The 6,224-nt window shown below is 38.3% G+C and overlaps 1 non-coding gene across 1 annotated transcript; it reads left to right on the plus strand.

Moving 5' to 3' along the window:
* LOC120092231 (small nucleolar RNA R71) lies at positions 1–106 on the plus strand. The gene has a single exon (XR_005485943.1). It is a non-coding gene; the product is annotated as a small nucleolar RNA R71 (small nucleolar RNA).
* The last annotated feature ends 6,118 nt before the right edge of the window (positions 107–6,224 follow it).

A 6,224-nucleotide genomic window follows, 5' to 3' on the forward strand; every position in this document is an offset into this window, starting at 1 on the left:
AATCCATGATTGGGGCAATTCTTGACTAATCCTTTAAAGCGCTCCCATGCGGCATTCAATGTTTCAGATTCTTCCTGCTCGAAGTTCATGATCTCTCTCTGCCTCCTTGCGTTCGTGGTGGGTGGGAAGTATTTCTGCATGAATTTCTCCACCAACTTTTCTCAGGTCGTGATCTCTCCAGGCTCCAAAGAACTTACCCATTGCTTTGCGTCGTCACGCAGAGAATATGGGAATAAAGATAGCCTGATAACTTTTAGAGTGATTCCAAGAATCACTGTAAAGCCTGAACCCTAATTACTTTAAGTAAGAGTAAATAATGAGATGTCTCCTAATGAGTTAAATGAAGCCATATTTTAGGAGGGTTAGAGGCTGGAAGCAAGGAGAAATAAGCTCTTGTGTAGCTAAGTGTAAACCCCAAATTCAAAGTGTCCTAAATAAGCATGTTTGGCTAAAGGAATATATATTAAATATCATGTAAGTGAAAATCCATATTATTTAAAGAAGTTGCAGAGAAAGGAAAAGGAAAACACAAAATAAGGAAGCTCACTTATTGGTTTAACACGTGGCGATTAATCCTTAAATTTGGGGGGCGGCAGGAAGATTAAAAGGGAAAAGGAACTTCGAAAGTTTGGTTTTGGCAATCTACATGAGCAAATTTAGTGCCATTTGAAAGTTAGGAGAATCTAGTTTTCAAAGTTGTCTTGCCAGAGAAAGATGGCAGGAGAAGAAGAATGAAAGTGATGAAATTACAGAAGAGACAAAATCTCGGGTTAATAAGAGCCCGAGGTGAAGATTGGGAGCTCTGGGCCAAACTATAAAAAATTTGTGGCTAAAATTTTGAGGTAAGAAAGTTAACTCAATTCTAAACATGTTTTTAGAAGGAAGTTTCTTTAAAGAGGTCTGGATTTTGAGTTATGAATTTTTAAAATTGTAACAGAGAACCTGTGCATAAGCAGACAGCTGCTTGGGAAGAATAAACAAACAACTCACCGTGGAGATTATAGCGAGATTTTGTGAAGAGGATCTTGTTAATGAATGAGATCTCGCTAATTTTGTGAAGAGGATCTCGCTAATGAAGGAGATCTCACTAATTTTGTGAAGGGGATCTCGCTAATGAAGGAAATCTCGCTAGAATTTGGGTTGGTATCGCTGGCATCGCTGGTAATGAGTATCGTTGGTGTCGCTCTAAGGGATCTCACTGGTGTTTCTCATGGAGATCTCGCTAGTGTCGCTCATGGGGATCTCGCTAGTAAGGCAGTCTTTGATGATGAAAGTTCCATTAGTAAATGAACTATTTGAGGTATTTTGCTAAGAATTTTAAGTAGTTTAACCGAGAATTATATCCTTTCAGGCCAAGAAGAGCTAGGAGAGGCGTATAACCCGTTAAGATGCCAACGAACTGTGAGTGACTATATGATGAATTAATGTTTTAATGATTTAGAAACTATGATTTCTTTGAAGTTATTTCTCATGCTAAGTGTTGGAAACTAAGATTTCTTTGAAGTTATTCTCATGCTAAGTGTTTAAATGAAGTGTCAATCAACGTATTTGTGAAACTGTCTCTCATGCTAAGTAAAGCATGTCTTCCATGGAATTGATATGATTTAAATATGTTATCTTTTCCAAATACTTACAGCATGTTTAAGTAACTCCATTTTTATGATAAACTAGTATGATGATTTGAGCACCAAGCCTTAATGTTCAACTAAATGTTTATGACTAGTTTTACTTAAAACGCGATACCAAAGGACATTTGAGAAGGTATCCACCCAACCAGATACCGAAGGACATTTGAGAAGGTATCTGGCCAACTTGGTACCGAAGGACAATAGAGAAGGTACCGAACCAACTTGATACCAAAGGACATTTGAGAAGGTATCTTAGCAGCTCGATACTGAAGGACGTTTGAGAAGGTATCTAAGCAGAAATACCTAAGGATACTGAAGGACAATGAGAAGGTATCCTAGTCAAGAACCTAAGGATATTGAAGGACAATGAAAAAGTATCCTAGTCAGGTACATGAGGTACGACAGTACTTCATTATAACCACATGCACGTGGGTAATACGACGTCGAGCGATTGAGCAAAAGAGTTCTCCCCGACTAAGGTTGACGTTGAGGGTTAGATTTAGTAGTTCACTCTCAACTAAGGATAAAGGCACTCGTATCTTCTCATAGACTAGAATGATAGTTTGGAATTGCTAATGCTTATGAATGTTTATCAACGCATGATGTTACTAATATATGAGTTTTCCAAGTATGTTTTCCATATCTAACACATGCTATATGAGTTTTCCAAGTATGTTTTCCATATCTAACACATATTAATAGTTTTACAGGATAATTCAACACGATTTAAGCCAACTTATTTTATAGAGTATGAAGCATGCGTTAGGGTTAAAACTAAGCTTGGTGTGCTATGTTTATATACCTAAGATTACTAAATTACATGCGTTGATATTCCTAAACACAATGAAGATGAGTATTAAAGGTAAGAAAGGTATATGAATAAATGTATCTAAGGTTGATGGTACATAGAAACCTCCACGTACACGTGGGTAGTTTTGAAGGAGAGGCCAAGTATGGATCTTCTAGGCCATACACCAGCAAAATGAGGCTGAAATATGGGTCTCTTGGCCGATAAAAGACGTTGGGAGCTAGAGCGATGTATGCTCGTTCTCAACTAGAGAATAATGATCTTTAATGGTGTTTAAGAGTGGTTATCAATGCTAGTGTTTTAAGGACATTGCTTGAGATGCCCATCGATATATTAAAAGAAATCGACGTAGGGATATCTCTTAGCCATAGTTTAATGTGAACAGGTCGAAGTAGAGGTCTCATACGGCCATGGTTTGGTATTGGGAATTAGAGCAATGAATGTTCCTTCTCAACTAAGATTCAGATTTCAAATGCAATAGTTTTAAAGGTTTTATGTACACGTTTCCTTGGTATTCTTTAGTTTCAGTATTATGATTCCAAGCTTTCAATTTTGAGCATGAGATTTATATTTTATTAAGTCACTCACTGGACTTCTAGCTCACGTTTTCGAATGTTTTCTTTCAGGTAGCGGTCAGTTCCCAAAAGACTTTTCTACTGCTGTTCTACCACTCAAAGAAACAGGTTGAAGGAAGCGTACTCGAAGACCTGTATTAATTAGTACACATGTGTCTGTCTAGTGACTAGTATTCTTGATAGAGCTTACTAGATTGTATTATCTATGTAAAAGCAATGCTGCGAAACCCTGTAATATAAATGTGTTAAGCTCGGTGTTATTATGTATGTATTCAGGGTTTGAATATTATTTTAAGGTAAGTTAGGCAGTAAGTGTCTGCAAAAGGGTTGGTAACTGCTGCAGTCACCATTCCGTCCAGGTTAGGAGGGTAATCTGGTGTGGGGTTTGCGTTGTAACTGTTGTAGAAGTATCCTAAGTGAATATAGAAATGAGTTATTTACACTAAGCTGTTGTGTGTGTGCAAGAAGATACAAAAGGGTCAAGTAGAGGATAAGGGGTCGTGCGAAAAAATGGAGTTTGATGCAAGTGATATGCATCGATCTAAGTTACGTGTACACGAACAAGCATATGATGTGAATGAGATGACTTGTTTATCTCTGTTTATGCGTTAGACTCTATTTGGCACTTCTCAATGCGAATATCATACAATACCTATCTCTAGGATGTATGCGTCAATCACAGGATGCAATAAAACACCAGTGCGTCTATCTCTAGATATACTAAGCACTTGATGCTGGCTTACTTATTCTCTCGAATAATTTAAGCTAAAGCTGCTTTTACCAATTGATTTAGTTGGTTTAAGCGTTTCGAAATGGAATTTTGCATGAAGTTATAGATACATCCAACATAAAATAAGAAATAAACAGTGGCGAAGTATGATAAATCAAATATGTGAATTTATAAAGAAACTGATTGTCTTTACAAAACCAACACTTAATCAACTGAGAAGATGAAAACAATAAGTAGGATGAAATGAAAAGAGTCAAGCCGCAGAGTATAATCTCTTGTTCTCTTTGGCTCAATTCTAATTCATGTACAACCACTTGTGGAAGAATTGGAAGAAATGTCTCTCTCGAGCTCATCTTCCTCCGCTCCTTGATCGGCGATGGTGGTGGTTCTCTTCCTTCTTGTTCTTCTCGTCACCACAGCACAGCTCTACGGTCTCAAAATTTCAGAATTATGCAATGAGCTAAAAGGTCCGTTCATCTGGTGGGATTTCTTCTATTTATAGACGTCGATCTTCTCCAACTTGATTGAGGCTGTTTGTGTCAAATCACTACTTATAAGCATGGGCATCTGCAGCGGACGGTGTCTAAAAAGCATCTGAGTGTCATGCAGCTGACCAGGGTATGGAATTTAATGCTGCCCATCATCAAGTTGGAGAAGACCAACGCCTATAAATAGAAGAAATCCCACCAGATGAACGGACCTTTTAGCTCATTGCATAATTCTGAAATTTTGAGACCGTAGAGCTGTGCTATGGTGACGAGAAGAACAAGAGGCAAGAGAACCACCACCATCGCCGATCAAAGAGTGGAGGAAGCTGAGTTCAAGAGAGACATTTCTGACATTTCTTCCAATTCTTCTACAAGTGGTTGTACACGAACTAGAATTGAGCCAAAGAGGATAAGAGATTGTACTCTGTGGCTTGACTCTTTTCATTTCATCCTACTTACCGTTTTCATCTTCTCAGTTGATTAAGTGTTGGTTTTGTAAAGACCAACACTTAAACTAGGCTCAATCAGGGCTTCATTTGGTTGAGCCACGTACCCTTTTTTTACCGTCAATCCAACCTTGTTCTCCAAGTTTCCAAACTAACGCATGGTAATTTATGTTGGGCGTATGGTTACTTCACCAACCATCCTTTATGCACCCATGAAGTGATTCCAATGCATGATCCCTTAGGTTTGGATGCATGGTTTCTTAACTATGTTACCAACTTGTCTCCTATTCACCACATAGTTTCCTCTTTGGTCTATGGCAAGATATGCGTCCATTTCACATTCTCCCTCCGAATCATGCGTCCAACTAGGGTTCTTAGGCTTCCTTGGTATAACTCTCTCTCAAGGGTTTGTCTTATGCATCCATCTTACTCCTCATAGATCCAAAATGGAATTCACTAGACCTCCTATGCGCCCAACTCCAACCTTATGCACCATTCTTCCACTTCCTTCACCCTTGATTTTTATCTTCTTCTTAAAGCATAGTTTACTCCTTCAACTCAAGGCATAGTCATGTCTCCTCTTTGTATCTCTTTTCTCTCAAGCATGCACCCACATGGCCACTTATGCATCCAACACCTTATCTATGCATTCAACCCTTCCCTTTTTAGAGTTTCCTCCACTTGTGGTGTCTTTTGTTGTCCAACACTTAGCCAATTTCTCTCCCATAATACCCTATGCACTCATCATTCTTTCCTTATGCGTCCATCATGGTTCTCTATGCGTCCATCCCAGTGTTCAATGCATGGTTTCCTCTAGACTCAACATAATCTCATAGCATAGTTTCCCACATCCCTAGACATCCATAGTTTTTCAAAATCTCCCCTTGGGATGCGTTCAACATGCTTCTTCTACTACATCATGCGTTAACCTCATCCAAGATTCTCCATTCTCTCCTATGCTATGAATCCAACTCTATTCTCATAGCATAGTTGAACACTTAGCCAAAATTTTAACTCCAAACTACTATGCCTCTAACACTTAGAAATTTTCCTTCCTCCAAGGCATAGTCTAGGTACTTAGTTAAACTCTTCCCTTCCAAAACTTGAACTTCGAGCTCTTCTCTCCTTCGAGGAGATCTTGTGAGAGCTCGGGTGTTACATTTACCCCTTTAGGCTCTAAGTATACATTTGCCTGACAATTCAAGAATTATTGTCAAGATCTAGGTGTTACATATGCACTCATACATGAAGATGCACATGCAAATATGTGTTTATTTCTTTTTGGAAATGAAGTTCATCTACAAATATATACATCCTCTAAAAAAACAAAACATCCTGTTAAATGAAATGCCCCTTGTGGAACTTTCTACACCAAGTGTATTCAATCATTGTTATCCCCACACACACACCTCTATTCTCTTACTCCTCTTTCAACCTCTTTTTCAATAATAAATAAAATAAAATAAATCCAAGCCACAAAGCAAGTTCTCATTTTGGGCCCACATGAGCAAATTAGCATTTGAGCTAATATTTAGCTAAAATGCGCACC

The sequence above is a fragment of the Benincasa hispida genome, chromosome 11, assembly GCF_027475165.1.
Source record: "Benincasa hispida cultivar pf3 chromosome 11, pf3_genome.v1.1, whole genome shotgun sequence".
In the NCBI taxonomy this organism is placed as follows: Eukaryota; Viridiplantae; Streptophyta; class Magnoliopsida; order Cucurbitales; family Cucurbitaceae; genus Benincasa; species Benincasa hispida.